Source organism: Mytilus californianus, unplaced genomic scaffold (assembly GCF_021869535.1).
Source record: "Mytilus californianus isolate M0D057914Y unplaced genomic scaffold, xbMytCali1.0.p SCAF_4, whole genome shotgun sequence".
Taxonomy (NCBI): domain Eukaryota; kingdom Metazoa; phylum Mollusca; class Bivalvia; order Mytilida; family Mytilidae; genus Mytilus; species Mytilus californianus.
The window spans coordinates 17,957,989-17,970,903 of record NW_026262690.1 but is presented as its reverse complement, the minus strand read 5'-3'; positions in this window follow the sequence as shown (position 1 = coordinate 17,970,903).

Below are 12,915 nucleotides of genomic sequence, written 5' to 3'. Positions count from 1 at the left end.
CGATCTAGACAGAAAAAAACAGTGATAATGACATTGTAATAAAAAAATTCCTGGGTCACGTTGGCGCAGACACTTAAAAACTAAAAAAATCGTTGTACGGAACACCTCCAAAGTGAATAATAATTACAATATCTGAAAAAATAACGGAAAGTTTACCCCCCCCCCCCCCCCCCCACCTCACCCAGTTGCTGAAATTAATGGTTTTGAAGTTTATCCAAACAAACTTCAAACATCAGGGAATATTTTAACATGATAAGTAGCTTTCCAAAACAAAATTTGAAAAATAAGAAAATAGGGGGGCCAAAACGGGGGCTTATCGTACCTTGTCCTTTATGATAAAAGAGATGATTTTTCATTTCCTATCGTTAATTATCCATTTTTAGATGGTGACGTCCCCTTGTCACGTACCATCTTATGGTGTTTATATATCTCAACTTGTACGATTCGCTCGTGTATGTAACAACGTATTAGATTTTAGCGAGAGAAATTTATGTATTACTGAAAAATTATTACACCAGGGTTTTCGATATCATAAACTAGTCAAAACATTTACTAAATTTTATCATCGGTATAAGGACAACATTCGTAAATATAACTCAACATGCAGACATCTTATACGTTCGGGTATTTCACATCCAATCTTTTATGGTTATATTCTTTACAAAGCACAAAAATGTCAATATTCACCTCAAAAGCTAACAAAACCTTTAAACAGACTTATTAAGAAGGGATATAGCTACGATACTGTTGTCAGGTCATTAAAGATTGCATATTTTGGCTTAAATATTGATTCACTTATAGGGTCTTTGCATCGGAATTAACACATTTACCGACCGTGCAAGGGCTGTATAGCCAGTCAAGGTCGTTAAAAACTTCCATTTGTTGTAACACATTTATTCTAAAACCAGTTGTTGGCATGACACGGGTTATGTCCTTCTCATATATTTTACGACGGTATAATACTAAACCCCTAACAGGAGGGATTGTGCCTGATATTCATATGATGAAGACATAATCTTTCAATCAGTTTAATTGAGGTCTGGAGCTGGCATGTCAGTAACTGCTAGTAGTCTGTTGTTATTTATGTATTATTGTCATTTTGTTTATTTTCTTTTGTTTCCTATTCTGACATCGGACTTGGACTTCTCTTATACTGAGTTTTACTGTGCGTACTGTTGTGCGTTTGTTTTTTCTACATTGGCTAGAGGTATAGGGGGAGGGTTGAGATCTCAAAAAACATGTTTAACCCCGCCGCATTTTTGCGCCTGTCCAAGTCAGGAGCCTCTGGCCTTTGTTAGTCTTGTATCATTTTTAAGTTTAGTTTCCTGTGTATAATTTGGAGTTTAGTATGACGTCCATTATCACTGAACTAGTATACCTATTTGTTTAGGGGCCAGCTGAAGGACGCCTCCGGGTGCGGGAGTTTCTCGCTGCATTGAGGACCCATTGGTGACCTTCAGCTGTTGTCTGCTCTATGGTCGGGTTGTTGTCTCTTTGACACATTCCCCATTTCCATTCTCAATTTTACATACGGAACTGCCGAGACAATGGGTTGGAAAGAGGGTACCCCCAATGCGTATTTTATAGAATTTGACCTTTTTCCATGTTTCGGACGAAATCAAACGGTTCATCAGAATTGTTTTTCCAGAATTCGGATACTAGCCAGTGGCGGATCCAATTTTTTTTGTTTTTTTTTTTTGGGGGGGGGGGACAGAGGAACACTTGGAGGGGGAGTATTTATATTGGTAAAATTGAATGGACAAAATCAAAACTTCAAACAGCTCAGACATGCTTATATCATAGTTCAACATGCAACAAAAAACAAAAAACGAGAAAGATATTCAAGTGTAGGATTTAAAAATGTCCCCCATGAAATAATGTCCGCCGGACATTTTTTTATAGTAAATACTGTTCATGGACAGAATTTACTTATTAAAATGTGTGTTCCCGGACACAATTTATCTTTGCAAAAAATGTCTTGAGCTGTGAAAAAGTGTTGCTGGACATTTTTTCTTGCATTTTCTACCATTAAATTTGGTCCTTGAACAATGTTTGGAAAATATAAATATTTTGATGCAATTTTGGAAACTTATCTTATTGACACCAAGATGACAGCCACTTTCATCATGACACATTTAAAACAATACAGTGTCCAGCTTATCACAATGAACCACAAGCTTTTCTATACATTTTTTGGCCTTCTTGTCCTTATAATTATGATATAGATCAATGTAACTCCTCCAATTTGATTGTATAATTTTTGACATTTTCTTCGAAGTGTTCACCACAGTTTACATTTTCATTGAACTTTTCTGGGTAAATTTTTTAACTTAGATAGTTGTAAACTTCTCGGTATTCACTGACATCCATTTTTTATGATTAAATTCATCTATTTCTAATACACATTTCTTAATAAATTAAAATTCAAGTATAATAAAACAAGTATTACTTCCCTTGAAGGACATAATTTAATAAAAACTGCTATGAAAAATTGTTGCTGTAAAATTCTGTCCCTTTAAGAGACAAAATTTCATGGCAATGGACATTATTTAATACTTTAATTCTGTGAAATACTGTCCAGGTGGACACTTTTTCACAGGGCACTATTATGTCTTACACAAGAACTTGGAACATCATTAGACATTGCTACCAAAACAAATAAAACAACAAATTTAAATATTAGCTGGAGATTTCAACTGCCCAGATATAGATTAGGAAAACCTCACAATAAGTAACGGCAATGATAGAGAAAACAACTCACCTACACCGACATCAGCTAGCCTAACACAACTTTATGAACAACCAATTAGGAGGGAAACTATATTAGACTTGGTTGTCACACCAAATCCATCACTCGCAAGATCATCAGTTAGCGTACTAGGGTTTAATTTTGTGATTAGGTCAGTTTATGGGGAACCACTTGTGGAAGGTCAATGCTAATTGAAATGCATTAGCATATGCACATCTCATTTCCATGGAGATTATTTGGTCCCGCCCCCTCAGACATGGTCCACTGACTTTGAAACGTTTGCTTAGTTTAAATGTATTAGTTTGTGATTAGGACAGTTTGTGGGGAACCAATAGTGGTAGGTCAATGATATTTGGTGTGCAGTTGTATTAACATTGGCACATCTCATTTCCATGGAGATTTTTTGGCCTTTCCCCCTGAGTCATGGTATACTGACTTTAAAACTTTTTCTTAGTTCACATGTATTAGTTTGTGATTAGATCAGTTTATGGGGAACCACTAGTGGTATGCAGTTGTATAAGCATTGGCAAATCTAATTTCCATGGAAATTGTTTGGCACTGCACCTCAGCAAGTCATGGTTCTTTGATTTTGAATATTTTGCATAACTTATATGTTAAAGTATTGCTATCTTAATTTCAACATTTGCATTTTACTATCAAAATAACAAAAAGACGAGACATATCTCTGTGTTAGCAGTTTATTCTCTATTCTTTTTATTTTTTGCCCGTTAATCTCTATTCTCTATATTTCAACACCCCATTATTCTCTTTGCTTTATACTTTTTTCCCTTATTCTGCACTTTGTGCCCCTTATTCTCTATTCTGTAAACCACATCCAGACCTTCATACATAAACTCTGTTACACCCCAGTTCTATTGTTGTACTTCATAGTTTCTATTTCTGAAACAAGTGTAAATTGAATAGATCTATTGTAACGAAGAACAATGGATTTTGACCACAGGGTGTGACGAGCGGGGTTTCTGGAAACCCCTGCTTCTACATCCCGAAAACACAGTCCATTGTTATTCATAACAATAGAAATTGATTATCTTTTTAAATAGCATGAACAAAAGAAAATTAGTAATAGTGTTCACTACAAGTTGTTTCAAGATACAAAAAAAAACGCATTGTAGGAAATTCAATTTAAATTTCCTAAAATGAGTTTTTTTTTAAATTGTTTCGCTATTTGAAATTCAAATAGCGAAAAAAGTATTAAGCATCTATTTTGAATAAAAAAAAATCCTTTAAATACTCCTTTGCTTGAAGGTAAAACTTTTAATCCCCAGGGGCGGATTCAGCCACTTTTAAAGGGGGGGGGGGGGGGGGGGGGGGTCCCAACCCAATATAAAAAGGGGGGTTCCAACCATGTTTCCCCATTCAAATGCATTGATCGTCACAAAATAGGAGGGGTTCCAACCCCCGGACCACCCCCCCCCCCCCTAGATCCGCCACTGATCCCGGTCATATGTCTCTATTCTTAAGCATTGATCTTTAAAAAAAAGATGATTCTAACACCCGGACCTCCACCCCTGGATTGCCCCACAAAAAAGGGAGTTCCTGAATATTCAATCTGTATTTTTGTATGTGGAGCGTGTCCGGTCCTCGGATTTCTAATCCAGATACACCTATCCTCAGTATGTCCGAATATGAATGTTTTGTTTATACTTGATAATAGAGGGGGGGTATAAAACCGTAACATAAAAAATACATTAATAAATGATTACCTTCAATAAACTGATACAGGTAGGTACTTTGGGTTATTATATTGCCTTTATCTTTAGTCTCTTCTGCCAAATCCAACGCTTGACTCAAAATGTCGTCCGTCTTATACCCGTCCATATTGACAACTGCATATAAGGAGCATGATGTATTTTTTTTTGTAATAAGAATGCACGAAACGGTCAACCTTGACCTGCTGATTCATATTAGCACAAGGATTTAACGGGAATATGCAAAACAGCATCTTTGACATTTGTAAAATCTACTCACTTGTCAAAGTTTGAACGAAGATAGCCAAAGTAAGGTTACTAGTGGGGTTTCATGTAAAAAAAAATCTTATAAATCATGGTTTGATATTGTATGATCCATTCTTTTTCATTTAGTAATCAATGATAAGAAATATAGGGTTTAGCATGGGGTGTAAGTTAGTTATACACCTCGGGATACGGCGTGTCTGGATAAGAAACCCCTCCGGCCTCCGGCCGTCGGGGTTTCTTATCCAGACACACCTATCCCTCGGTGTATAACTATTACGGAAACATTGAAATTAAAACTACTTAAACATCTAGATGATTGCATACCATCCAGAAACGTAATGTAAACACACCCAGTATAGTAAAGCAAAAACGTAAAGAACGTAAAGTCCTGCAGAAAAAGCAAACAAGCTAGGAAAATCAAGAAATTGTCAAACTACAGACACTTTAAAAACAATATGCAAAAGAGAACAAAGTAGAACAGAATTGGAATACATCAACCACCACACCCTTGAAGGACTACAATAATTGCACCAAACCCCTCTGAAAATATGTTAAATCAAAGAAAAAAGACTAATTCTGAATAGCACCATTTAAATCTGGAAACAAGTTTTTCGCGACAGTAAAAAAAACGCTAATATTTTGATAAATCAATTCCAATCAATATTCACCAAAGAACAATCTGGAGAACTATCCAACACCACAGACAAAGTTCAACATCAATCCACGTAAAATAACAACTTGAGGGGTACACATTATTGTGTGCAGTTAATCCATCTAAAGCATCTGGCCCAGACAACATTCCAAACTGCATACTGAAAGATTGTGATCATCAACTTGCACCTAGTCTAGCAATTATATTTCGAATATCAATAGAAATATCAATAGACTCAAGAAAAATTACCTAAAAGACCGGAGAGATACAAAAGTATCATATATTTTCATGAGAGGACATACACAACTAGCAGAAAACTATACATAAGACGTTTCATTAACATCGGTGCCAAGCAAACTCCTAGAACATTTCAACTGCAAACATATTATGGAACAGCTAGAAACGAACAAATTATTAATATAATTAAATGATGACATCTCATAAAGATTTTATGTACCAATTCTGGACTGTTCAAAGGCATCTGACACTGTCCCCACAACAAACTTCTACACTTTCTCGACCAATACGGCATAAAGGTGAATGTATTTGCATTTTTGCATGGATCAAAGAATCATGACGGACCGAAAATGAGAGCTGTCGTTGACGGTGAAAATTAGAGGAAGTTATAGTACAAGCAACAGTACATGTAATGACCACTTATGTTTCTCTGTAATATAAACGATCTTCTGGATATTAGTACCATTACAGATCAGCTTCTTCGTAGACTCTATCGTATAATTAAAAAAACGCAATCAGACCATCTTAAACTGCAGCAAGATCTAGACAAGCAACAAAAATGTTCCAATACATGGGGAAGAAGTTCAACGCCAAAGAGTGCTACGTATTGCGCATACGACAGAAGAACTCGGAGAAGTGCATTCTTGACTACCATATACTCTCGAAGACTGAGTGCACAACTACCTGGGCCGATATAGTCAGATATGAAATGAATAACCCATGGAAACTAAGTTACCAACAAAAATTAATCGTTACACGGATTCCTACGAAAACCTAAAAATTTGCAATGAAAACTGAAGAAACGCAGCCATTTTTTTCCAGAAGCAGAGAGGAAGGATGTATCCACAAAATTACAGCCGATGTAAGGAAACCCACGTTCGAAAGATGAAAATTCTTAAGACGGGTGATTTTGTTCAAAGTGTTTGAGGGGTAGATGCCAGCATTTTCTTCAGTTCAGTGTGTCACTAAACAAAGAACCTAAAAGGCAAAATAAACTTAACACATTTCAAAACTGTGACACATCAAACATTTTAAACAGTCAAGTACTAGTATGTATAACACTTGAAAAGCTCATTCTTGTAGCTAGAGGGAACACATAACAATACAGCCAATCTTTCTTTGTGAAGACCGTGGTAGACTGGACCCATCAAGAAGAGGAAGTGGTCAGAGCAAAAAATCTGTGAAAGCCTTCAAATCAGTATTGGAAAAGTTGCAAGCGTTCGACTATTAAAACGCATTCATCCACGTTTTAAAAAAGCCAAAAATTGTTACTTCAACCAGAGATATATATATATATATATTAATACAGATACAGATGCAGAAGTTTCTCAGTGAGAGTAAAAAGAAGCTAGTATTATCCTTTAACTTCACATTCTGCTTATATTATAGATGATGTCCACTCAACTTTTTGTGACCAGCCTTGTTGAACGTATCCTTCTATCTCATCGAACTATAAATAAAGAATACCTTAGATATAGTTAAGTCTGCCTTATATCTCGATTACATCTGGAAATTGGCAATGAGGGTCTGTTGATAGCAAAACTTTACGAGAAAAAGATGATTTCAACCTTGTAATTATGAACTTTCCTTTTGTATTTTGCAACACTTTCCAGCAGCGCCTGCAAAATGAGTATACATATCTGCCAATGACAGTGGCGTCCAGGGCAGTAAGTAAGTTAGTAATATTTCCAAATAAATACCATATTTCAGAGAGTGCATTTCCAATAATGAATTCCTTGATAGAGGCAGGATTTTTCACAAGAAGCCCAGACTCGTAACGAGGATGCTCTAAGAGGGGTTATTTAGGGTCACGACTCATTGACTTTATAGACAAAATTCAATCTGAATCTCCAATTTAACAGTCTTTAAGGTTTTCAGTTGGGGTCGTCCAAACCCCCTGGCTACAGTTCTATTGAACATAGGGTTCCATGTGGCAAAGTCGAAGTAATTCCGTCGAAAGTTTTACGGACAGCAATATGTGTTTGTTGAACATTATTGTATATCTTAGTCGCAGTTGATCACGGATGTGACTTTTCGCTTTTCGTAGCTACCTCGATTGTGTTACTAGCGAATGAGACATCACCGAATTTATACTTACTATGAGCACCATGCCGGGTGCCAATCACCAGATTTGTACTCATCACCTGCAACACGAAGGGTGTCATATGTGGAGTAAGATCAGCTTTTGATTGTACCTTCGGTATCTCCCGCCTCTTTTTTGTTTAGAATCATGTACGGGCTTAAAAATTACCTGACATTATATTGTCAATATGCCTTCCAAAGTTAGCACACTTCAATATTGTATCATCTTGTTCTCATCTAATTAAATAAAAACGTGATAATTTTAGAATCATATACGGACGTAAAAATTACCTGACATTATATTGTCAATATGCCTTCCAAAGTTAGCACACTTCAATTTTGTATCATCTTGTTCTCATCTAATTAGATAAAAACGTGATAATTTTAAGATCATGTACGGGCTTAAAAATTACCTGACATTATATTGTCAATATGCCTTTCAAAGTTTAGAATAGATTTGAAATTATACTATTACTTATGCTCAAAAGTAGCATTGAAGATGAAGTCGGATAAAAGACTAATTGCTTTGTATATAGCTATTCTATTGCTAACACAATGTCACTACCCTGAACCGAACCCAGGTCCTCGGGCTCCAAAATACCCATGTGGACTCTGTCAAAAATCAGTCAAAACTATAGACCAAGCTGTCATGTGTGATAAGTGCGACACATGGTTCCACATTAACTGTGAAAACATAAGCGAAGACATCTATAACCGCTTACTTGGTTCAGATGGCTCCTGGTATTGTACCAATTGTGGACTACCCAGTTTTGCCACCAGCTTATTTGAATCAATGTTAATACCTGAAAGTTTAAATTCATATAACACATTAGATGAAAGTAATGAGTCATTGAACTATAGTAATCCAGGTTCGCCCCAAATGACATCTTCACCAAAATCAATCATTACTAAGAAAACAACAAAACACAAAAGAAGACCACTACCATCTGATACAGAAAAAATTAGAATCATGATAATTAACTGTCAATCATTGAGAAGGAGAAAGGACATCTTCCAGACAGCTATAGGTAAAATACAACCACACATAATAATAGGTACTGAATCATGGCTTGACCCATCAATTAAAAATGGAGACATATTCCCTGATGAATTCAAAGGGAATGTATACAGAAAGGATAGACAATCCGATAAACACGGCGGAGTGTTTATAGCCATCAAAAACACATTCGTGAGTGAAGAAGCAGTAGAGCTTAAGAGTAATGCTGAGACAATATGGGCAAAGATGACATTGCCCTCGGGTAATAAACTCTTTGTAGGTTCAATATACCATCCACATACAACAGACATAAACTCTATGAATGAAATAAAGAAGAACCTGGAGAAAGCAGCTAGTTTTGATAACCAGACAGTATGGGTAGGAGGGGATTTTAACCTACCGGACATAGAGTGGAAAGACCTATCCAACGCTCAAGTCAAAGAAAATGGTAAAAACACAGAAATACATCAAGAATTTATAGATCACATAACAGACAGAGGCCTGGTACAACTAGTTAACCAACCGACTAGAGGAAACAACACATTGGACCTCTTTCTTACAAACAAACCCTCAACAATATACAGAACTGAAGTCTGTCCAGGGATTTCAGATCACGATATTGTTTATGCTGAAGCAACAACAACACCAATCAAAGAAAATCAGACACCAAGAAAAGTATACCAATATAAGAAAGCAGACTTTGAGACCATGAAAGCAGAAGCAAATAATTTTGGAAACGACTTTATCAATAACCATCAAAATAGTACAGATATAAACAAAATGTGGGAGGAATTTAAAGATGAGATTCAAAAACTTACTGACAAGCACATACCACAGAGAACAATCACACATCAACATGGATACCCTTGGATAACCATAGAACTGCGTAGGATGATGAGGAAAAGGGACAGACTATACAACAAAATTAAAAAAAACAGCAGATAACGGGAAAATGAGAACAGCATATAAAAACCTGAAACATCTTGTACAAAAAGAAACACGAAAATGCTACTGGAACTATGTATCAAACATCGTTGCACCAGATGATAAACCTAATCCAAAGAAATTTTTCTCTTTTTTAAAATGCATGAGGAAAGAAACAGCTGGAGTCCCACCATTGAAACATGAAGGACAAACATCTAATGACACAGTTGACAAAGCAAACACATTAAACCACCAGTTCCAATCAGTGTTTACTGAAGACAACAAAACTGAAATGCCAAATATGGGAAATAAAATATTCAACACCATGAATGACATCAACATCACAATAAATGGAGAAGAAAAGCTGATGAAAGAACTCAACCCTAACAAAGCAATTGGGCCAGACCATCTCACCCCAAGAATACTGAAAGAACTCCATCATGAATTAGCTGCAACAGTCACTTTCCTGTTCAATAAATCTATGTTTCTAGGAAAAACACCAACAGACTGGAAACACGCATTTGTTTGTCCAATCTACAAGAAAGGGCCTTGCCATGAACCAGCAAACTACAGGCCTGTCTCATTAACCTGTATCCTTTGCAAGCTAATGGAGCACATCGTAGTATCCAACGTCATGAAACATCTAGAAACTAATAAAATACTATTCGAATTCCAACACGGCTTAAGAAGTAAGAGATCGTGCGAGACACAACTCATAGGCCTGATACATGATCTAACATGTACGATGGACTTAAAGACACAAACAGACATGATAGTCCTGGACTTTGCAAAGGCATTTGATAAAGTCAGCCATCCACGCCTGCTACACAAGCTCAGACACTATGGGATAAGAGGGAAAAATCACAAATGGATCACAGCATTTTTAGACAACAGAACACAGGCAGTTGTACTGGAAAATAAGTATTCAGACAAAGTGGGAGTAACATCTGGAGTACCCCAAGGCAGTGTACTTGGACCTGTCCTTTTCCTTATCTTCATCAATGACATCACTGATGATATACAGTCAACAATCCGTCTGTTTGCTGATGATTGCACCATCTACCGGCCAATTAGAACTACCAAAGATAAGCCATCCTTCAAAAAGATCTGACTACACTGACGAAATGGGAACATAAATGGAAAATGGAATTTAATGTCAGCAAATGCAACGTGATGCACCTAACAAGATCTAAAACCCCCATAAAAGAACCCTATTACATGCATGGGAAACAACTAGAAGCAGTCACAGACACGAAATACTTGGGAATTACCATCAAAGATGACCTTAGCTGGAACCTACAAATAAACAACATTGTAGCCAGTGCAAACCAAGCACAAGGGATGCTCAGTAGAAACATCAAAAAAGCTCCACAACAAACAAAAACCAATGCTGTCAATGCACTTTTAAGACCAAGAGTGGAATATAGCGCAGCCATATGGGATCCCTATACACAAGAAAATATTGACAAAATAGAGCGGGTACAAAGAAGAGCAGCTCGCTATATTTTCAACGACTACAGTAACGAATCGAGTGTCACAAGCATGATAAGCAAGCTTAACTGGATACCTCTCTACCAACGAAGAGTGAACATCAGATTATGCCTATTCTATAAAATTGTAAATGGACTAGTAGCAATTCCAACAGATACTTACCTATTTCCACTAAATAGAACATCAAGACACTACAATACCATGGCATACACCATCTTCAGCCCAAGACATGATTACTACAAATTCTCATTCTTTCCAAGAACAGTAATAGCCTGGAATAAATTACCGGAATCGACAGTGAAAGCTCCCACTATCGAAGCTTTCAAGACACTAGTTACCTAGATGATGGAATGTTTTTATCCTGCACCAACTGTACAGCATGCACCGTATTTTCTTTTTTGATCTTTGATCTTTTATTGTAAATAGACATTACCAACACCTACGTAACGCACAAGTATTGAGTACTCATTATTGAGTTTTAACTACTATATCTAAGAAGAAGAAGAAGAAGAAGAAGTTAGCACACTTCAATATTGTATCATCTTGTTCTCATCTAATTAAATAAAAACGTGATAATTTTAGAATCATGTACGGGCTTAAACATTACCTGACATTATATTGTCAATATGCCTTCCAAAGTTAGCACACTTCAATATTGTATCATCTTGTTCTCATCTAATTAAAAAAAAAAACGTAATAATTTTAGAATCATATACGGGCTTGAAAATTATCTGACATTATATTGTCAATATGCCTTCCAAAGTTAGCACACTTCAATATTGTATCATAAAAAAAAAACGTAATATACAAAATGGGTAATTAAAATAAACAACAAAAATTGAAGAAAGACAGATATCATGGCCAAAGGAAAATACATAATAAAACATACCACCAAATAATTGAGAATGAAATTAAGATATTTAAAGTATAAGCAGTTCTTGCTCATATAGTGGCACCCATGGTGTTGTGCATGACAGATACCAAAGATGGGTTGCATTCTATGTAGACAAGCAGGTATGTCAATCTGACTGTGGTCACGACATATTAAATACATGTAATGTAACTTAACTAGATTTTATTTTGAAATATATCTATATTTATGAAAATTGATAGAAATTTCAACAACATCTTGCCGATATGAAATGGAGAATGGAAACGGGGAATGTGTCAGAGACAAAAACCCGACCAAAGAGCAGAAAACAGCCGAAGGCCATCAATGGGTCTTCAACACAACGAGAAAATCCCACACCCGGAGGTTGCGATAGTATCGATTTAGATCTCTTGACCTTTAATGATGGTCATCCAATAGCAATAACGGTTAGCCTTTCCTTAAGGTAATTATAAAGTTGGACGGAGATTGGTCTACTAATTTGAATGTTTTCATGTTGAAAAGATTATGATTTCTTTTTCTGCAAATAATCAAGAATAATACTCTTCTGATTATGATTATCAATACTGTTTGATGGAAATTGTCAAGCTATGGTATTGACCTTTTCTTTTCATCTGTATCATAAGATCTAGCTCAACCATCCATCTTGTGCCTACGTTTGAACAAGATTGACCTAGCTGTTCACATTGGATGCACAGCTATATATACTCAAAAGTGCCATCACAATATCTCCATTCACAAGTAGTTGAGGCAAATAATAATATAGGTGAACAGATACTGTAGTTTTGTTTCTTTATTGGGGAAAAGCTTAAAATCAAGGAAATCAATAAGCTTAAACTTATCTGTCATACAAATCATATATTAGGGAATCATTTTTATAAATCATAAATGAAATAACTAAGCAAAATAACTTTATTG